Here is a 23,752-nt window from a genome sequence, read left to right as displayed (position 1 = left end):
AAATCACTTTTTCATGCATCAATTGTCACCTTAAGCATACGATTGTTTGCTCATTTGAAAATCATGTGTCATACATGAATTTGAAGATGCACATTAACTATCTCATAATAGACACATAATTTTCCGTGTTAGTAATTCATGAAGGAGGTGAAAGACTTCACTTATTTATGATATGGGAGGAGTATTATATTTAGCAAAACCATTGTGTGCCAAAATATTGTTTCATTGATCATTACTCATAAATAATTTAATTCTATAAAAAAGTTGTAGCAGTTGTCATGTTTGGCACTTGATATACTCCCAATTAATTGATAGGAAAAGAAGGTGCTATAAAGAATGCTTGTTACTAAAGTGAGTAATGAATGCCAATAATTGAGAGTACACCAAATATATTTCAATTAAAAGACAAACAACTTAAGAAATTGCAATTAACGGAACACCATAACTTCCAGAGAGCTTATGACGTCGATGATCATGGGATGAAATTTGTGTGTAGTATATTTCACTACATGCACTTGCAAAACATCTTAAATATGAATATTTAATTTAGAGGGTTTGTAATTTCCATCCTAAATTTTTCAGCAGTCCAAATTGGAATATATTGCTGCATATGGATGCTAAATACTTTTTGTGGTAGGTCAAAGAGAGAAGGGAGCAAAGGAGGCATGCAAATTAATGGATCAGTACCAATGTACGACTTGAACAGCTATAGCCTCACCTATGAAGTCTTGTGCATCCATTGTTTAACATTAAACTATTGCGTACAATACAACATACATATTTTCCTATTTTTTCCAGGTTATGTTGATTACTACCTCTTGAGCACTGCGTTGAATTTCCCCGAAGAGGAGAGGATGATGCAGCAAAGTAGCGTAAGTATTTCCCTCAGTTTTTGAGAACCAAGGTATCAATCCAGTAGGAGGCTACGCGCGAGTCCCTCGTACCTACACAAAACAATAGCTCAACGCAAACAACGCGATTAGGGTTTGTCAATCCCTTCACGGGCACTTACGAGAGTGAGATCTGATAGAGATGATACATAATATTTTTGGTATTTTTGGTATAGAGATGCAAAGTGAAAAGTAAAAGGCAAAGTAAAAAGCAAAACAATAATAAAGTGATGGAGATTGATATGATGAGAATAGACCCGGGGGCCATAGGTTTCACTAGTGGCTTCTCTCAAGAGCATAAGTATTCTACGGTGGGTGAACAAATTACTGTTGAGCAATTGACAGAATTGAGCATAGTTATGAGAATATCTAGGTATGATCATGTATATAGGCATCACGTCCGAGACAAGTAGACCGACTCCTGCCTGCATCTACTACTATTACTCCACTCATCGACCGCTATCCAGCATGCATCTAGAGTATTAAGTTAAAAACAGAGTAACACCTTAAGCAAGATGACATGATGTAGAGGGATAGTTTCATGCAATATGATAAATACCCCATCTTGTTATCCTCGATGGCAACAATACAATACGTGCCTTGCTGCCCCTACTATCACTGGGAAAGGACACAACAAGATTGAACCCAAAGCTAAGCACTTCTCCCATTACAAGAAAGACCAATCTAGTAGGCCAAACCAAATTGATAATTCGAAGAGACTTGCAAAGATAACCAATCATACATAAAAGAATTTAGAGAAGATTCAAATATTATTCATAGATAGACTTCATCATAAACCCACAATTCATCGGTCTCAACAAACACACCGCAAAAAGAAGATTACATCGAATAGATCTCCACGAGAGAGGGGGAGAACATTGTATTGAGATCCAAAAAGAGAGAAGAAGCCATCTAGCTACTAACTATGGACCCGAAGGTCTGAGGTAAACTACTCACACTTCATCGGAGGGGCTATGATGATGTAGAAGCCCTCCGTGATGATGGCCCTCTCCGGCGGAGCTCCGGAACAGGCCCCAAGATGGGATCTCGTGGGTACAGAAGGTTGCGGTGGTGGAATTAGGTTTTTGGCTCCGTATCTGATCGTTTGGGGGTACGTAGGTATATATAGGAGGAAGGAGTGCGTCGGTGGAGCTTCGAAGGGCCCACGAGGCAGGGGGCGCGCCCTAGGGGGGGGCGCCCTCCACCCTCGTGACCGCCTCGTGGCTTTCTTGACAGAGGGTCCAAGTCTCCTGGGTCTTATCTGATGAGAAAATCACGTTCCCGAAGGTTTCATTCCATTTGGACTCCGTTTGATATTCTGTTTCTCTGAAACTCTGAAATAGGCAAAAACAGCAATTCTGGGCTGGGCCTCCGGTTAATAGGTTAGTCCCAAAACAATATAAAAGTGGAAAATAAAGCCCAATATAGTCCAAAACAGTAGATAAAATAGCATGGAGCAATCAAAAATTATAGATACGTTGAAGACATATCATTGATCCATGTTAATATCTTTTGTACTATACTGTTTTTAAATATATAAATACAGTGGGACACTCATGTACTGTTGTCGCATAAAAAATGATCCTTTGCATGCAATATTTCAGTCCCACTTCAATCAAGATAAATAGCGTCATACAGTAAATATATTGAAAGGTATTTACCTTAGTTAAATAGGCGACGATGCCGCTTTATGAGAGGGATTAATGTTGTATATGTAACTATGGTTAGGCAGTTAGGCACATGGGTCTGGAATCTGGACCCGGGATATGATACAACAGTATTTTTAATATCTCAAACCCTAATTCATTGATTAAAACAATGCCAGCAACTATGATATCGACCAAAGGTACCTCGCGATCAACTTGTGTGGTGCCTCAATCTATGTATAGTGAAGAAACTGGAGAGATTTTCCGAAAATAAGAAGGAAATAATGTATATCAATTAAATAAAGAAACATTGATGATCAAGTTGTTTTTCCTTACATGGCTTTGCATGATAAAATTATTTACCAAAAGGTGGGGGATCAAATTATATTATATATGTCATAACTTTGATGAATTCTTTCTTCTTGGCATACTGGTCCAAAAGCAATAGATTGATGTATTAATTCAGCACTGTCAGTCTTTGTGGAAGTGGAATTTGGTTTGGATGGATTGTTGGGATAATAGTCTGCATGTATAGGTGTGTGAGAGATGAAGGCGGGAGTAGCGGAATAGATATGGCCGTAACGGTGACTAAACGATAAGAAGAAGAATTGTTATTCAAAAAGAAGGGAATTGACAACACCATCTTCATTGATTGATGCACACAACGAATTAAAACCACGGGTATTTCTAATTATTTCTCATTTGTTACCCAATTCTTCTTTCGAGCTTCAACTTTTGTTACACTTTCCAATTTTGCAACACCGAAACAACCTCTGTTTTCAAGGAATAGTCATCTACAATATGGCCAAATGGAGGGAATATATGATTTAATAATAAAAGATAAATTTACAGTAGTATCGAAAGATTCCTACATATTGTAATGATGTTAAATTTAACTATATTATAGGAAGTCCCCTTCTTCTCGCGAGCTCAATTGAGCTCGCTGTGAACAATAACACCGAAAAACATTGAAGTATAAAAAATTCAAAGTATCTTCATAGCAAACTTTGACAAATGTTCTATGTGTGTGCAAAGTTTCATGATGAAATCACATCTGTGGAAGTCGTGGCAATCAAAAAAAATTCAGTGCTCCAAAATGCTTTCGAAAGTAGCATTTTCAGAGGATAAATTTTTTTTGGACACGCTCCATGAGTGTGATTCCATGACAAAACTTTGCAAGCACTCAGAACATTTGTAAAAGTTTTCCAGCAAAAAAAATCTGAATTTTTGAACTTTTTTTCAATGTTTTACATGTGTTACTGTTCATCCGGGTGCAAATGTGCTTGGGAGCAGTATTTTCGCGTATCTATATTATGCATGTCAAAGTCAATGAAGTTGTACTGCACACATTCTAAGATGATATGGTCCTAGTAACAAAACTATTCGCTAGGAAAAATGTATTCACATGCATGGCCCGTATATGTAGACCATATTTCACTCGTACATCTCATTCATGTCGCATGAATAATTAATTAGAAGCATGCAGACTAACGGGATACTTATGCAGTCAAAGAAGTGCACTGATAGTAACATGAATCAGTAAAGGTAGCAAACCCTTATGAGCTCAAATTATAGAATTAATCTAGCTTGTGTTAGAAAATTTAAAATAAGAGGGAAAACAGCACAATGTTCACAGATTGCTATAGAAAGATTTACAGCAGCGGATTCCAGCCACTTCTGTGCGACTGGGTGGAATGAAATCAAGAACGCTCATGCACGTCTTAATTGACCTGTCATATTTAATTCTCAAATCATGAAAATAATTAGAGGAATATATAATTATGGTGAATTATTATTATTATATCTAAATTTCAGAAATTAAATCTGAAGTTCAAAATAATATTACGATAAACATGAAAATAGTTGAAGAGCATGAGATTGAAATATCGTTGATCAGCCATCTGTTTGAAAGGAGATTCTGCTAGTGAAGAGATAGAACAATGATTAGTAGCTATAGTGTTAACTTACTGATGCTGTCCGTAATCATACATGTAGTAGTTTGCAAATGACTAGTAGCTACAGTGTTAAGTTACTAAAGGATGAGCTGGCAGTTTAATATTATACTCATCCTCGCTACTATAATTTATAAACACTATGGTGCGGAAAAATGCAGAGCAAGGACGTACTGAGAGGAGAGTACATTCAGAGGAGGTAATTATTCTTGATTTTCTATGATTAGATGAACATAGAAAATTGCTTTGAGAGCCTGCCGAGAATACATGCTCAGATGTGCATGTTCTGATCTGCATCATAGAACACAACACATCATTGATCCAGTTGTCCAAATTCGGATCCATGGAAATTCAATTACAATCTAAATATGAACACAGTGGAGATAAATTTAGAAGCAGATCAAATCTGGATCGATCTTTCCCAATTTCAGGTGGGGGGTTGCCCAACGTAGATGGGCACATGTGCATGTACTGATCTGCATCATAGAGTGCAGCACATGGTAGATCCAATGGTCCAAATTCTCATCCATGCATCATCAATTAAGGTGTAAATAGGAACACATTGGAGATATAGTTTGAAGTAGATGAAACCTGGATCGATATTTTTCTGTTCCAACTTGGCCTCCTAGGACAGGGTGTGTGGTAGAGGGGAGGAGTGTGAGAGGCCGAGGATCATAGCAGCATATGTTGGTTTTCAGTAGAGAGAAGGCAGTTGTCCATTGTTGCGGCTGATCTCAGCCATGGCACAAACCCTGAACACACCATGACCTGCAAAAAGCAAAGTGGTTACCAACATATATTGCAAATCAATCAGAGGCACTTCAAGAGGTGAGCATGGCTGCAAGATCTAGTTTGTTATTGTCAGACTGGGAAGATTCGTACCAGGAGCTGGGAGGCATCAGTCTTAGCTGCAAGATCAGATCGAGGAACATGGGGGTTGAAGGGCTCCAGCAGCATGAGCTTATGAGAAGGATGAAGGGTACGATCAAATCTGCCCTTGAAGCTACGGAGGAGGAACCAGTGACGGAGGGCAACAATATTGAGGGAGGATTTTGGGGATTGAGAGGAAGGAGAAGAGAGATCGTACAGATGTTTTTTTCCAGACCGCCCCCAAAAAAAGAGAACAGAGATCTAGGAAAAGGAGGGAATTCGTGAGAGATTGGGACTCTTATTCCATAATAGCGTGGATGTTTTTTTTTCATTTTTTGAGTCCTACATAACGTGGATGCTATAACGTGGTTTCTCTAGTTGACTATAAAGGTGGTTTGTACGTATAGTTTGGGTCAAGTTTGGTCTTTGATACATGTAGGTTGTTTTTTGTTCACCGCAAGAGTAACGTAAATCGTGAGGTTAAGATAGATCAATTAATTCGGACCCACCAGATTAACGGCTCGTAAAATCTAATTAACGTGGTAATTTTTAGGGAGTATGTAATTAGTATAGGTATAGAGGTATAGATAGATAGATAGATATAGATAGATAGATAGATAGATAGATATAGATAGATAGATAGATAGATAGATATAGATAGATAGATGTCTATCTAAGTGGGAGTTCTTAAGTAATATGATTAATTGAACTTAAATTTATCATGAACTTAGTACCTGATAGTATTTTGCTTGTCTATGTTGTTGTAGATAGATGGCCCGTGCTGTTGTTCCGTTGAATTTTAATGCGTTCCTTGAGAAAGCAAAGTTGAAAGATGATGGTAGCAATTACACGGACTGGGTCCGTAACTTGAGGATTATCATCACCGCTGGGTGTCAGGCCTACTGCAGATGCAACTGACGCGTTAAGAACGTTTGGCAGAGCAAAGCTGATGACTACTCGATAGTTCAGTGTGCCATACTTTACGGCTTAGAACCGGGGCTTCAACGACGTTTTGAACATCATGGAGCATATGAGATGTTCCAAGAGTTGAAGTTAATATTTCAAGCAAATGCCCGGATTGAGAGATATGAAGTCTCCAATAAGTTCTACAGCTGCAAGATGGAGGAGAATAGTTCTGTCAGTGAACATATACTCAAAATGTCTGGGTATAACAATCACTTGATTCAACTAGGAGTTAATCTTCCGGATGATTGTGTCATTGACAGAATTCTTCAGTCACTGCCACCAAGCTACAAGAGTTTCGTGATGAACTATAATATGCAAGGGATGGATAAGACAATTCCCGAGTTCCTCGCAATGCTAAAGACTGCGGAGGTAGAAATCAAAAAGGAGCATCAAGTGTTGATGGTCAACAAGACCACCGGTTTCAAGAAAAAGGGTAAAGGGAAGAAGAAAGGAAACTTCAAGAAGAACGGCAAACAAGTTGCTGATCAAGAGAAGAAACCTAAGTCTGAGACTGAGTGCTTCTACTGCAAACAGACTGGTCACTGGAAGCGGAACTGCTCCAAGTATTTGGTGGATAAGAAGGATGGCAAGGTGAACAAAGGTATATGTGATATACATGTTATTGATGTATATCTTACTAAAGCTCGCAGTAGCACCTGGATATTTGATACTGGTTCTGTTGCTAATATTTGCAAATCGAAACAGGGACTACGGATTAAGCGAAGACTGGTTAAGGGCGAGGTGACGATGCTTGGGAAATTGTTCCAAAGTCGATGTGATCGCCGTCGGCACGCTACCTCTACTTCCACCGTCGAGATTAGTTTTAGACCTGAATAATTGTTATTTGGTGCGAGCGTTAAGCATGAACATTATATCTGGATCTTATTTAATGCGAGACGGTTATTCATTTAAATTTCAGAATAATGGTTGTTCTATTTATATGAGTAATATCTTTTACAGTCATGCACCCTTGAAGAGTGGTCTATTTGTGATGAATCTTGATAGTAGTGATACACATATTCATAATGTTGAAGCCAAAAGATGCAGAGTTGATAATGATAGTGTAACTTATTTGTGGCACTGCCGTTTGGGTCATATTGGTGTAAAGCGCATGAAGAAACTCCATACTGATGGACTTCTGGAATCACTTGATTATGAATCACTTGGTACTTGCAAACCATGCCTTATGGGCAAGATGACCAAAACGCCGTTCTCCGGAACAATGGAGCGAGCAACGGATTTGTTGGAAATCATACATACTGATGTATGTGGTCCGATGAATATTGACGCTCGCGGCGGGTATTGTTATTTTCTCACCTTCACAGATGATTTGAGCAGATATGGGTATATCTACTTAATGGAACATAAGTCTGAAACATTTGAAAAGTTCAAAGAATTTCAGAGTGAAGTGGAAAATCATCGTAACAAGAAAATAAAGTTCCTACGATCTGATCGTGGAGGAGAATATTTGAGTTACGAGTTTGGTCTACATTTGAAACAATGCGGAATAGTTTCGCAACTCACGCCACCCGGAACACCACAGCGTAATGGTGTGTCCGAACGTCGTAATCGTACTTTACTAGATATGGTGCGATCTATGATGTCTCTCACTGATTTACCGCTATCGTTTTGGGGTTATGCTTTAGAGACGGCTGCATTCATGTTAAATAGGGCACCATCTAAATCCGTTGAGATGACGCCTTATGAACTGTGGTTTGGCAAGAAACCAAAGTTGTTGTTTCTTAAAGTTTGGGGTTACGATGCTTATGTGAAGAAGCTTCAACCTGATAAGCTCGAACGCAAATCGAAGAAATGTGTCTTCATAGGATACCCAAAGGAGACTTTTGGGTACAACTTCTATCACAGATCCGAAGGCAAGACATTCGTTGCTATGAATGGATCCTTTCTAGAGAAGGAGTTTCTCTCAAAAGAAGTGAGTGGAAGGAAAGTAAAACTTGATAAGGTAACTGTACATGCTCCCTTATTGGAAAGTAGTTCATCACAGAAATCGGTTTCTGTGACACCTAAACCAATTAGTGAGGAAGTTAATAATGTTGATCATGAATCTTCAGATCAAATTATTACCGAACCTCGTAGGTCAACCAGAGTAAGATCCGCACCAGAGTGGTATGGTAATCCTATTCTGGAGGTCATGTTACTTGACCAAGGCGAACCTACGAACTATGAATAAGTGATGGTGAGCCCAGATTCTGCAAAATGGCTTGAGGCCATGAAATCTGACATGGGATCCATGTATGAGAACAAACACTACAACAGGACCCCACCTATAGCAACGCATTTTTTCGTATCTAAAAGTCCATATATGTGTTGCTAGGATCTTTACCAACGGTTTGGCATGCGTTGCCTTATCCGGTGTTGCTAGCGCATAATGCAACGGTTATACTTCAGTTGGTAAAAGGAACCGTTGCAGGAATGTAACACATAAAACCGACTTTTACAACACTCATATATGTTGGTGGTTAATGTACAAGAATTAAAATCTAATTGCTTGGCAACAAAGAATTTGCAATGCTTCAGGTGTTTTACATATTAAATGCAAATAATATTTTTTATATTGCCAGCAATTATATTAATGCTCCACATAGTCAGAAGACAAAATATAGTCACGAGAGGAAGAAATCATATATTGAGAAAAATTGTGGGATTACAATAGTTGATATTACAGGAGGAATAACATCCAAATGTGATGCATAATCTAAATATTCTCTTGACAGCAAAAGTTATACTGACATTATCTATCAACACCCCTACAATTTAACTAAAGCTTCCTAAAACTTCCCACGTACCAACAATGGGACCGACATCTATACCTATACTAATTCTAGACTCCCTAAAACTTCCCACTTTAATCAGAATTTACGAATCGTTAAACTGATGGGACCGAGTTATTACGGTGTAGATCGATCCATATATAAATTACCACTTTAATAAAAAAAGTAATATAATCGATTCAGTTTTACATGATAGCCGATCACAAGACTTTGGCTAGCCTACGACTGCATCTCCAAATAACATATCAACAATAATTATGAGCCTCGTAGTGCTTTAGGAAAGCTATATAAATCTATTTTCCTTTGAAAAATTACAGACCTACGTACTGATGCGTGACTTCATTGTCTAGTCCCTATAACTTAACTAAAACTGAAAACAACCATCATAACTAAAACTGACAACAGACATCATCATCATCATCGTGAGCAGGGACATCATCTTCACCATCATGAGCCGGAACAACATCGTCATCATCGTGAATCGTACCATCATCATATCATCGCAGTATACCTGCCACACACCCATATAATCGTCCATATATCTTTTGAATCTACAAAGAAAATAACAAAATGAACTGTTAATACATAATCTATTGACATGATGCAAATAGTGACGGGTTGCACAGCAAATAAAAAATATTACTTTTTACAAAGTGTCATTACTTCTGAAACATTAGTTGCTCGGCTAGATTACGACTATTACAAAGAAAAGTTGTGACCTGAAAGTATTCCCTTACAACTCAATATACTACTTCAAGTCACATAATAAACATAAACAGACTCAGAGAAAAATAAACAGATGTGGTTGTGGCCTATAAGCAAGCCATTAATAACATAGTACCTACTTAGTTGACGGGTTAAAAGCACAATAGACACTGTTCATATGGAACAGTGCAAGCAACATAATGGGAAATTCAGCAATTTACGAACCGTGACAGCAAGAGTTCATGTGGGTAATCCAGCAATTTTTATTAATCAAAGTGGTGAGGGCTCAGTGGTCAGATTAGCAATGTACGAATCAAAAGGGCAAGAGCATCTAAGAAGAACATTACTTGCATTTCCATCTTCACAAACAGTTAAGATATAGAGATCGTAGACAGTTACCAGAACCATGACTACGAACACTGTCGTCTCTTGGACAAATATAGTCGCAGCTCCAGCCGTCCATGGTGCTGGCCTCCATCTCAATAGTGCTAGAATGGATGAGTGCGGCGCCTCACATTAAATTACACACAACAATAGGTACATCATTGGCGAGACAAGAGTACATAAATAGTTAAATAAGAGCAGAAAAGGAGGCTGAAAATGGTTAGAGCTAACCTAAGCAATAAAGGAATAAATAAATAATCACCACAATGGAAATAGTCTTAGTTCAAGGTAAAACACGGCGATGTACTATGAATGTAGAGACTGGCACATTATATTGGAAACCATCCAATGGCATTGAGTATTTCTTTCTTTTGAAACATGCGCATAAACAAATAGTGAGCCTCTATTTAACGAATGACAAACAAGATGATTAACAGTGAGCCGTTGCCGTTGTATATGTACGCGTGCTTGCTGCAAGCTTTAGTATATGCATGTTTGCACGTGAACATGCATAAAGCTCAGGTGTAGGTTGCATCTAAGTGGGGTATTGGGATTCAGCTTTATTTTCACTATGATGTAGCACTAGTAGAAAAAAACCCATTCGTCCCGGTTGGTAAGGGCCTTTTGTCCCGGTTTCTGAACCAGGACTAAAGGGTTGTTACTACTGCCCTAGCCCTTTAGTCTCGGTTCAGTCCAGAACCGGGACAAATGGGCCTCCACGTGGCCGGTGCGCCGAGCCCAGGCAGGAGGGCCTTTGGTCCCGGTTGGTGGAACCAACCAGGACTAATAGGCCTCGACGCGTCAGCATTTCAGGGGCTGGGGTTTTTGTTTTTTTTGAAAGGTGGAGGGGTTGGGGGTTTTGGGGGGTTAATTTAGGTGTTTCATATATTGTGTTAGCTAGCTAATTAATAGAGAGAAGTGTCCTCTCTTATGTCCGTGCTTGGTCGACTCTACGTACTATATACGTATAGAGAGGACTAGACACGCTAGCTAGCTAGTAAGCAACGAAGGAAACAGAAGATCGTCATGAACATATATGCATACAGAGAGAAGTGATATCGACCACCTCTCCTTCTCCGAGAGATTGGTCGAACAACAAGTTCTCGTATACCTATCCGACACTACCGGCTACATATATACAATAATTATCTCTTACAATATAATCTCCTAATTATATATGAAGTCAAGCTCCACATGGTATTCTCCGTCTTCAGCAATCACGTGGTCAAGGAAGAATGCCGCCAATTCCTCTTGAATTGCTCGCATACGATCTGGTGCTAGGAGTTCATCCCGCATCCGAAAGATCTAATTTGAAGAAGGGGGTCAACACACACACACACACACACACACACACACACACACACACATATATATATGAATAAATGAAACTCAACACAAATGATGGTAATAAACTAAAATTGTGAATATTATTGCTTACGCACTTCATATTGTTCGTCAGAGTACCCGCCCCGTTCACAGGTCGTGTGGCGGATGGACTCACGAACATAGTATCCACATAAATTATTCCCTTGATCCTGCCACAACCACTTTACAAGAAATAGAGGTCAATCAAACTGATAAGCAAGCATGTCAAATGGTATTGATGAAACTAGCGCTTGAATCACTAGGAGATGCGCGGAACATGCTACTATAGTACTTACTTTCGGGTGTCTAAATTGCAGCTTCTTCGGCAGTCCCGGAGCTTTTTTGGTGAATTTTCTCCAAACTCTGCCAGACAAAGAAAACAATTACTTGATATCAGGAAATGAACAAAGTTTCTGATATGGTGGATAATGATCGATTTAACTTACTTCTCGAGGATTTGAGTCATGTCCGCATACTCCTGGGGATCTTTTCATCTCGAGTATAAGACGGTTACTAATCCCTCCTCAAGCTTAATCTCTAGGAGAATATAGTGGAACCTGCGCACGCATGCATAACTCATTAATTACATTACTATAACCTGGACTAATATATAAGGGAAACCGAATATGCACAAGACAGTAACACTCACTTGAAGTTGTAAGGAAAGAGTATTATATCTTTGTTTTCATTTATTACAAACGATCGTAGCAAGTTGGCCTCGGTATCTTCAGCATGATATTCAACCTCATATATGAGATTTGTGTTAATGAACCCAATATCACCGACTTGTCTTTTCTTCAATTCGGCAATCTTCAATCAGCATAATATAGTGAGGATAATTATAAATACATGCAATGAAAGAGCTGACCTATATAGAGAGACTTAATGACAGAAGTAGTAGTACTTACAGAAGTAGCAAGTGACCGTTGCTTTATCGAGGGCCCTTTGATTGAAAAACTAGAAGAAATCCTCAAATGGAACATTCAACAGTTCAATTCCAATGAGGTCATGCTCCTCTCTAACTCTCAGCGTCAAAGTATCCTTCCCCCCAGACTCTCTGCAGGTTTTCATGTACCAATCATGCAATCTTCGCATCATCGTTGTTAGAGATCTTTCATCTTTGACGAGAGGCTTCCCGTACTCATATCTGTGTACCGGCTCCACCTCCAAAAATCATAATGTACATCGTCGGGCAGGTAATCTCCAAGATTGCTATAACCGGGCACATCCTCGGATCATTAGTGATGATGTTGCTAGACACATTGAGTGGGGGGGGGCACGATTGGTTCGCTTGTTCGCCGAGCTGGGCAATTTTTTTCCCAGCTCGTTGTTCTTTTAACCTTTGGTCACTGACAGTAGTTCCCGACCGCTCCGCTTCGACAAATGTCTTTCCAATAATGCGCTCATAGTTGCCTTTCGATGGAGACTTTGGTGGTTTTGTCAGGGCAGCCAGAGTGTGCTTTGCTTTCACCGCATGTACCTTCTCCTCCGGAGGTGGATGTCTCTTTGCTTTCAACCCTTCAAAGAATTCCTTCACTTCGGTCCACACGATCTTCTTGTTTTCTTCCACGGCCATCTCGTACGGTAACTTCTCTAGAGGATTGAGATGTGGACCGTATCTGTATTGCCTCCCGCCTCTGGCTGTACTGCTAGACGCCGGAGCAGACGGAGCGGCTGCGGCTGTCTTCTTTCATGCTTGGTTACGTGGCGGAGGAGAAGGACTGCGACGCGCCGGAGCAGTCGGGGCGGCGGCGGGTCTCTTCTGCCCTTGCTGGCGAGGCAGAGAAGGAGGAGGCTGGTGGCTGCTCGGTTGCGCCGGCGTAGGCGGAGAAGGAGGCGGAGTGCCGCCACGCGCCGGAGAAGGAGGAGGCTGGTGGCTACTCGGGCGCACCGGCGCAGGCGGAGAAGGAGGCGGAGTGCCGCCACGTGCCGGAGAAGGAGGCTGAGTGCCCTGATCGTCACTCGTCGGAGGAGGAGGCAGTGGAGGAGGCGGAGTGCCCTGACTCGCCGGAGGAGGAGGAGGAGGCGGAGGCATCCAGTTCGGAAGGTTGATGAGCTCCTTCCGCCATAGGCATGGAGTCTTCAGAGTAGAACCCAGCCTAGTCTCCCCTTCACCGGTAGGGTGGTCAAGCTGGAGGTCCTCAAATCCCTCTGTTATTTCATCCACCGTCACCCTAGCATATCCTTCTGGAATCGGATGACAGTGAAAAGTTGCGCCGGGTTCAGGAGGTCGAATAGAGCCGACAGCCGCCTTGACTTTGAAGTTCTGCCATTGCGTCATAAGGTGGCAATGTTGAGACTCCGTGATAGCATCCACGGGGTAGCTGGCAGGAGCCTTAAAGACATGCTCCGGCTGAAGCAGCTCGGTGGAAGCCACGCTGTTTCTTCGCTGAGATGGCGGGGTAGCTTCGGGGGAAGCTTCGGCAGGTCGTTTGCTGCGATTTGCTTCTCGTTCCTCTATCGCTTGTACCCTTGCATTCAGCGCCTCCAGCTCGGTCTGCTACACTTTTTTCCTCCTCTCCTGGCATTTGTAACCGCCTGCGTCCGGAAAACCAGCCTTCCACGGAACGGAGCCTGGCGTGCCTCATGTCCGTCCAGGGTGCTCGGGATTCCCGAGGGCCATTGTGAGCTCGTCGTTTTCTCTGTCTGGAATGAACGTCCCTTGCTGCGCTGCATCGATATAGAGCTGAAGCTTCTTGACTGGTATTTTCATTTGCTCGTCCGTCCAAAGGCACTTCCCTGATATAGGGTCCAAGGTTCCACCAGCCCCGAAGAACCAAGTACGGCCACGGTCTGGTCAGTTCATTGACTCTGGTTCGATCCCTTTATCAAGCAGACCATTCTCTGCCTTGGCCCACTTAGGCCGGGCTTTGAGGTAGCCACCTAACCCCGTGCGATGGTGAAGCTTCTTCTTTGCAGCATTTTGCTTGTTTGTCGTCGACATCTTCTTACTCTTTTCCGATGTCTTGTGGGCCACAAATGCGGGCCAGTGATCTCTGATCTTCTCATATTTGCCGATGAATTCTGGTGTCTCTTCTTTGTCGACAAACCTTTTCAGCTCATTCTTCCACCTCCTGAATAGGTCTGCCATCTTCTTAAGAGCAAAAGACTTGATTAATTGCTCTTTAACTGGCTTCTCCGGATCCTCCTCTGGCGGTAGGGTGAAATTTGACTTCAGCTCTGTCCAAAGATCATTTTTCTGCATATCATTGACATAAGACACCTCAGGGCCTTTGTTCTTAGGCTTATACCATTGGTGGATGCTGATCGGGATCTTGTCCCTAACAAGAAACCCGCACTGAGCAGAAAATGCATCTTTGGTCCGGATGGGTTCAATCGGTTGGCCGTCGCGCGCGATTGCTGTGATCTCAAACCTTTCATCCGAGCTCAACTTTTTCTTCGGGCCTCGTCTCTTTACTGAAGTTGTGTTCGATCCGGAGGGCTAGAAAAAAGAAGAAAGACGAGAGTTAATTAATATGTGTACATACCAAAAGAATGAATGCATCAATTAGCTAGTCAGCACAGGCTTAACTAATATATATACCTGGCTGGACTCGGTTCGGTCACCGGAGCCGTCATCACGGTCTCCTTGCACCATCATTAGGTCACCGGAGCCGTCATCACAGTCTCCTTCTTGCACCGGCATTGGGTCAAAGGAGCCATCATAATCATAGCCTGCTTCTTCACCATGTCCTTCCAGACCATCGGTGTCGTTGAGAAACAACGAGCAGACGGCATCACTTCCTTGTGCGATTATGTCCCCCAACATCGCTTCTTGTGCTTCGTCTCGGGGGGTGTCCATAGTTTCTACAAATATTTACAACATGACAATTATTATTCAAACATGACAAATGGATATATGAGTGGCAAAAGTAGAACTAGCTAGCTAATCACATTAAGGAATCATATTAGTGGCCTCGACGCTGCTTCTCTAGGGTTTGGGGTGGCCTCGACAACGCTTCAAGGGTTTGGGGTGGCCTCGAGAACGCTTCAAGGAGGGGGTAATATCGACAACGACGACATACATACATGGGAAAATAATGTCATCATGGAGGGGGTATATCGACCCACCCCCCCCCCCACATGTTGAAGTTATCGGGAGGGGTTTATATCGACAACGACGACATACGTACATGGGAAAATAATATTATCGGGGAGGGGGTATATCAACCCCCCCACGTGTTGAAGTTATCGGGAGGGGGTATATCAACCTCCCCCCACGTGTTGAAGTTATCGGGAGGGGTTTATATCGACAACGACGACATACGTACATGGGAAAATAATATTATCGGGGAGGGGGTATATCGACCCCCCCTCGTGTTGAAGTTATCAGGAGAGGGTATATCGACCCCCCCCCACATGTTGAAGTTATCGGGAGGGGTTTATATCGACAACGACGACATACGTACATGGGAAAATAATATTATCAGGGAGGGGGTATATCGACCCCCACCCTCGTGTTGAAGTTATCGGGAGGGGGTATATCGACCCCCCCCACGTGTTGAAGTTATCGGGAGTTTATATCGACACGATATACGTACATGGGAAAATAATATTATCGGGGAGGGGGTATATCGACCCCCCCCCCTCGTGTTGAACTTATCGGGAGGGGTATATCGACGACGACATGTCCGATAAAAAATAAGAAGACGAAGAAGAAATAAAAAGAGGAGAAGAAGAAAGGAATAGAGGAGAAGATTGAAGAAAAAAAACGAAGAAAAACAGGAGAAGAAAGGAATAGAGGAGAAGAAGAGAAAATAGAATATATTCTATTTTCTCTTCTTCTCCTCTATTCCTTTCTTCTTCTCCTCTTCTTTCTCTTCTTTTTTCTTCTTCTTATTTATTTCTCCTCTTCTTCTTCTTTCTTCCACTTCTTATTTCCTTTTTCCTCTCATTCGTTTTCTTCTTCTTCCTTCTTAAAAATACATGAAGTAGTATTGCTTGTTTTTTTTAAATAATGTTCAAATAGAAATTTTAGAAAAAATGTAAAGGTTTTGCCTAATTCATTGTTCATATGAATATACAAACATTTGCATATTTACAATAATTAATATCACCAAAAAAATCTATGAACAGAGAAAAAAATCCTAATTTTTCTAAAAATCTATCTTTTGCATATATACATGAACATATATATACAAAGAGAACATATATACATTTTTATAAAAATGCAAAAAACAAAAAATCTAAAAAAAGGACATATAAACAGATATACACACATACATATACTCATACATATACATATAATCAGGAAAAAACATCTATATATGTGCAAAAAAAGGGAGGAAGAGGGGGGCGGTGCCGGCCCTGACCAAAGGGATGAGAGGTGCGGCGTGGTCGGGGTAGTGGCATGGCGCGCGTCGGGGTAGAGGCGACGGCGGCGTGGTCGGGGAAGGGACAGAGGCGACGGCGGCGTGGTCGGGGCCGGGCGAGGCAGAGGCGACGGCGGCGCGGGGCAACTGGGGCGACGACGACGTGGTCGAGGCAGGGGCGCGTGGCGTGGTCGGGGCGGGCTGCCGGCGGCGTGCTCGGGGCAAGGCGGCGGCGCGTCGACGAGGCAGCAGAGGGCGGCGACGGTGTGAGCTCGGGCAGCCTGGCGGCGTCGTCGGGGCGGGGGAACTGATGCAAATGAATCTGATAAACGCCAAGTGCTTTCTTATATACTGAGAGCATTGGTCTCGGTTCGTGGCACCAACCGGGACCAATGCCACCCTTTAGTCCCAGTTGGTGGCACCAACCGGGACCAAAGGCCTCTTTTCAGCAGCCCAAAGGGCGGGAACCAGAGGCCTTTGGTCCCGGTTGGTGGCACCAACCGGGACTAAAGGGGGGCATTGGTCCCGGTTGGTGCCACGAACCGGTACCGAAGGCAGCCTTTTGTCCCGGTTCGAGCCACGAACCGGGACCAATGGCCTTATGCTGGAACTGGCGCGGTGCGGTGGGATGTTTAGTCCAACCTCGCTAGCCGAGAGGCTTCAACAGTGGTTTATAAGCGCTGCTGCGCTGACCACTTCGAGCTCCTCTCAAATGCAGGCTTACGGGCCTAAAGTCACTTTATCTGCCTGTGGGCCTACTGGGCCTCCTGCGGGCCTGAATCCTGGCCCATGGTAGGGTTTCTAGTCGTATTCAGGCCGTGGGGGCCCAGTAGGTGGCACTTTTTTGTTTTTTTGTTTTCCTTGATGCTTTATTTATTTTATTTTGTTTCTACTTAGAACAAAATACTTATTGTTGCTATTTTTTCCAGTTTTTTTGTTTTGTTTTTTGCATTATTTATTTTCTTTTGTTTTTTTCTTTATTCTTTAATTCTTTTTGCTTTTATGTCAGAAAAACTATAAACTTCCTTTTAGTGCTATTAGTTTTCAAATTTGAATAGTTAAAATTTGAATTCTTTGAAATTTGTGTGAATGACAAGTTTGTGATTAACTTTACTATAAAAATAGTTTTTTTACATTTTTTGTTTTGTTTTTTGCATTATTTATTTTATTTTGTTTTTTGCTTTATTTTTTAATTCTTTTTTCTTTTAGGTCAGCAAAATTAAAAACTTTCTGTTAGTGCCATTAGTTTTAGAAAAATTATAAACTTTCTGTTAGTGCCATTAGTTTTCAAATTTGAATAGTTAAAATTTGAATTCTTTGAAATTTGTGTGAATCACAAGTTTGTGATTAACTTTACTATAGAAATAGTTTTTTTTTCATTTTTTCATTTTTTTTGTTTTGTTTTTTGCATTATTTATTTTCTTTTGTTTTTTGCTTTATTTTTTTATTCTTTTTGCTTTTAGGTCAGCAAAATTATAAACTTTCTGTTAGTGACATTAGTTTTAGAAAAATTATAAACTTTCTGTTAGTGCCATTAGTTTTCAAATTTGAATAGTTAAAATATGAATTCTTTGAAATTTGTGTGAATCACAAGTTTGTGATTAACTTTACTAAAAAATGAGCATAGATGCGCCTATAGAGAGAATTCAACCTAAATTCATAATAAATTTCTATGAATTTCAGAGAAATTCACTATGAATTTAGGTCAAATTCCCTGTATAGGGGCATCTATTTTCACTTTTAGAGGAGCTCAACAAGGCAGAGAGGGACGGGCTTATAAACCAGTGTGAGCGCCCTTCGGTTGGCGAGGTGGGACTAAACTCTGACCGCAACGAGGAACAACCCTTTAGTCCTGGTTTGTGGCACAAACCGGGACTAATGGTCATGGGCCAGGGGTGAGGCGCATTGGTGCCGGTTCGTGCGTGGAACCGGGACCAAAAGGTCCAGACGAACCGGGACCAATGGCCCACATGGCTGCCCTCTTGCGAGTTCTTGGTGAGAACATAGTTGACAAGGAGCGAACCGGGATTAATGGTATTACGAGGGCCGAACCATAAGACATTAAAGCATTTCAAATGAACTCTGAAAAAGTTGAAAGTTGGCATGGACTCATAATTTCACCCACATAGCATGTGCATGTACAAAACGGACAATGGTATCATACTCGTCTGTTACAAAGTTGGCATGGTATCATCATAATAGTTGCGGGAGAAAGTCTTCACTTTTTCTTCGCTTGTGTCATTTGCTTATTGCGCCATAACCATGGATAATCTTCATCGTTTATCAGGATGCTTGGGTCAACCTTGACATTGAAGGGAGGAATTTCATGAAACTTTTCATAATCTTCAGACATGTCTGTCTTACCCTCCACTCCCACGATGTCCCTTTTTCCTGGAAGAACTATGTGGCGCTTTGGCTCATCATATGATGTATTCGCTTCCTTATCTTTTCTTTTTCTCGGTCTGGTAGACATGTCCTTCACATAGATAACCTGTGCCACATCATTGGCTTGGACGAACGGTTCGTCAGTGTACCCAGGAATTTTCAGATCCACTGTTGTCATTCCGTACTGTGGGTCTACCTATACCCCGCCTCCTAACAGATTGACCCATTTGCACTTAAACAAAGGGACCTTAAAATCATGTTCGTAGTCAAGTTCCCATATGTCCACTATGTAACCATAATATGTGTCCTTTCCCCTCTTGGTTGTTGCATCAAAGCGGACACCGCTGTTTTTGTTGGTGCTCTTTTGATCTTGGTCAATCGTGTAAAATGTATTCCCATTTATCTCGTATCCTTTGTAAATCAATACAGTCAAAGGTGGTCCCCTGGACAACAAGTACAGCTCATCACAAACAGTGTTGTCACCTCTGAGACGTGTTTCCAACCAACTGCTGAAAGTCCTGATGTGTTCACATGTAATCCAGTCGTCGCACTGCTCCGGGTGTTTGGAGCGCAGACTGTTCTTGTGTTCATCGACATACCGGGTCACCAAGGTAGAGTTCTGTAGAACTGTGTAGTGTGCTTGAGACCAAGAATATCACTCCCTGGATATTATTGAGTCCCTTCCAAGCGTGCCTTTTCCAGTCAGTCTCCCCTCATAACGCGATTTAGGAAGACCTATCTTCTTAAGGCCAGGAATGAAGTCAACACAAAACCCAATGACATCATCTGTTTGATGGCCCATGGAGATGCTTCCTTCTGGCCTAGCGCGGTTACGGACATATTTCTTTAGGACTCCCATGAACCTCTCAAAGGGGAACATATTGTGTAGAAATACGGGCCCCAGAATGACAATCTCGTCGACTAGATGAACTAGGACGTGCGTCATGATATTGAAGAAGGATGGTGGGAACACCAGCTCGAAACTGACAAGACATTGTGCCACATCACTCCTTAGCCTTGGTATGATTTCTGGATCGATCACCTTCTGAGAGATTGCATTGAGGAATGCACATAGCTTCACAATGGCTAATCGGACATTTTTCGGTAGAATCCCCCTCAATGCAACCGGAAGCGGTTGCGTCATAATCACGTGGCAGTCATGAGACTTTAGGTTCTGGAACTTTTTCTCTAGCATATTTATTATTCCCTTTATATTCGACGAGAAGCCAGTCGGGACCTTCATACTGAGCAGGCATTCAAAGAAGATTTCTTTCTCTTCTTTCGTAAGAGCGTAGCTGGCAGGACCTTCATACTGCTTCGGAGGCATGCCGTCTTTTTCGTGCAAACGTTGCAGGTCCTCCCGTGCCTCAGGTGTATCTTTTGTCTTTCCATACACACCCAAGAAGCCTAGCAAGTTCACGCAAAGGTTCGTCGTCACGTGCATCACGTCGATTGAAGAGCGGACCTCTAGGTCTTTCCAGTAGGGTAGGTCCCAAAATATAGATTTCCTCTTCCACATGGGTGCATGTCCCTCAGTGTCATTCGGAACAGCTAGTCCGCCGGGACCCTTTCCAAAGATTACGTGTAAATCAATGACCATAGCAAGTACGTGATCACCAGTACACATGGCGGGCTTCTTCCGGTGATCTGCCTCGCCTTTGAAATGCTTGGCTTTCTTTCGACATTGATGGTTGGTCGGAAGAAATCGACGATGGCCCAGGTACACATTCTTCCTGCATTTGTCCAGGTATATACTTTCTGTGTCATCTAAATAGTGCGTGCATGCGTGGTATCCCTTGTTTGTCTGTCCTGAAAGGTTACTGAGAGCGGGCCAATCGTTGATGGTCACGAACAACAACGCCTTTAGGTTAAATTCCTCATGTCTGTGCTCATCCCACGTACGTACACCGTTTACATTCCACAACTGTAAAAGTTCTTCAACTAATGGCCTTAGGTACACATCAATGTCGTTGCCGGGTTGCTTAGGGCCTTGGATGAGAACTGGCATCATAATGAACTTCCGCTTCATGCACATCCAAGGAGGAAGGTTATACATACATAGAGTCACGGGCCAGGTGCTGTGATTGCTGCTCTGCTCCTCGAAAGGATTAATGTCATCCGCGCTTAAAGCAAACCATATGTTCGTTGGGTCCTTTGCAAACTCAGCCCAATACTTTCTCTCGATTTTTCTCCACTGCGACCCGTCAGCGGGTGCTCTCAACCTCCCGTCTTTCTTACGGTCCTCACTGTGCCATCACATCAACTTGGCATGCTCTCCGTTTCTGAACAGACGTTTCAACCGTGGTATTATAGGAGCATACCACATCACCTTCGCAGGAACCCTCTTCCTAGTGGGTTCGCCGTCAACATCACCAGGGTCATCTCGTCTGATCTTATACCGCAATGCACCGCATACCGGGCATGCGTTCAGATCCTTGTACGCACCACGGTAGAGGATGCAGTCATTAGGGCATGCATGTATCTTCTGCACCTCCAATCCTAGAGGGCATACGACCTTCTTTGCTGCGTATGTACTGTCGGGCAATTCGTTATCCTTTGGAAGCTTCTTCTTCAATATTTTCAGTAGCTTCTCAAATCCTTTGTCTGGCACAGCATTCTCTCCCTTCCACTGCAGCAATTCCAGTATGGTACCGAGCTTTGTGTTGCCAGCTTAGCAATTGGGGTACAACCCTTTTTTGTGATCCTCTAACATGCGATCGAACTTCAGCTTCTCCTTTTCACTTATGCATTGCATCCTTGCATCGACAATGACCCGGCGGAGATCATCATCATCGGGCATATCGTCTGGTTCCTCTTGATCTTCAGCAGCTTCACCCATTGCAGCATCATTGGGCACATCGTCTAGTTCCTCTTAATCTTCACCAGCTCCCCCCGTTGCAGCATCACCGTATTCAGGGGGCACATAGTTGTCATCGTACTCTTCTTCTTCGCCGTCTTCCATCATAACCCCTATTTCTCCGTGCCTCGTCCAAACATTATAGTGTGGCATGAAACCCTTGTAAAGCAGGTGGGCGTGAAGGATTTTTCGGTCAGAGTAAGACATCCTATTCCCACATTTAGGGCATGGACAACACATAAAACCATTCTTCTTGTTTGCCTCAGCCGCTTTGAGAAACTCATGCACGCCCTTAATGTACTCGGAGGTGTGTCTGTCACCGTACATCCATTGCCGGTTCATCTGCGTGCATTATATATAATTAAGTGTGTCAAAAACCATTACAGAACATCATGAATGGATAATTAAGTGACCAAATTAATAGAAGTTCACCATCACATTAAAACCAAAGTACATACATAGTTCTCATCTAACAACATATAGCTCTCCAGAGCATCTAATTAATTAAACCATACATTGAAACTATGTAAAACATTTCAACGCGAAAACAAATGCGATCATGATCGCAACCAAGGTAACAATTGATCCAATGGCATAATGATACCAAGCCTCGATATGAATGGAATATTTTCTAATCTTTCTAATCTTCAAGCGCATTTCATCCATATTGATCTTGTGATCATTGACGACATCCGCAACATGCAACTCCAATATCATCTTCTCCTCCTCAATTTTTTTATTTTTTCCTTTAAGAAATTGTTTTCTTCTTCAACTAAATTTAACCTCTCAACAATAGGGTCCGTTGGAATTTCCGGTTCACATACCTCCTAGATAAATAAAATCTATGTCACGTTGGTCGGCATAATTTTCATAAACAATAAATGAACCAATAGTTATAAAGATAATATATACCACATCCGAATCATAGACAGGACGAGGGCCGACGGGGGCGGATACCAAAACCATCGCACTATATAATAACAAGCAATAAAATAGTAAGAAAATTAGACAAGTATCTATCTAAAGCAAGAATTTTTTTTCTTTCAGAAAGAAGATAAGAACAAGTGGCTCACCACGATGGTGCCGGCGACGAGATCGGCGCGGGCGATCGACAGTGGTGAAGACGGGAATGGGACGTGACGGGCCGCTAAACCTAGACAAATCTCGAGGAAAATGGAGCTTTGAGGTCGAGCTTCGAGAGGAGAAACCTTAACTAGTGTGGCTCGGGCATTTCATTGAACACCTCATGTGCATAGGAGGCGAGCTAGAGCACCACAAAGCCCTCCCCTGGCCGGCCAGAGAAAAATAGAGCACTGGAGTGCTCTGCTCGCGGGCGAGGGGTATACATAGGCACCTCATTGGTCCCGGTTCGTGGCATGAACCGGGACTAAAGGGCAGCCTGTGGTCCCGGTTCAAGCCACCAACCGGGACCAATGGTGGTGGGCCAGGAGCCAGGCCCATTGGTCCCGGTTCGTCCCACCAACCGGGACCAAAAGGTCCAGACGAACCGGGACCAATGGCCCACGTGGCCCGGCCGCCCCCCTGGGCTCACGAACCGGGTTCAATGCCCCCATGGGTCCCGGTCCTGGACTGAACCAGGATTAATGGGCTGACCCGGCCTGAACCTT

At 42.5% G+C, this 23,752-nt stretch overlaps 1 pseudogene; it reads right to left on the bottom strand.

The window, feature by feature from the left end:
* Window positions 1-5,182: 5,182 nt before the first annotated feature.
* On the bottom strand, window positions 5,183-22,466 carry LOC147957985 (uncharacterized; annotated as a pseudogene).
* Between the last annotated feature and the right edge of the window lie 1,286 nt (window positions 22,467-23,752).

Source organism: Triticum urartu, chromosome 7A, assembly GCF_056163025.1.
Source record: "Triticum urartu cultivar PI428250 chromosome 7A, HENAU_Tu73, whole genome shotgun sequence".
In the NCBI taxonomy this organism is placed as follows: domain Eukaryota; kingdom Viridiplantae; phylum Streptophyta; class Magnoliopsida; order Poales; family Poaceae; genus Triticum; species Triticum urartu.
The sequence above is the reverse complement of the archived record's forward strand: the minus strand, read 5'-3'. Positions and strand labels throughout refer to the sequence as shown.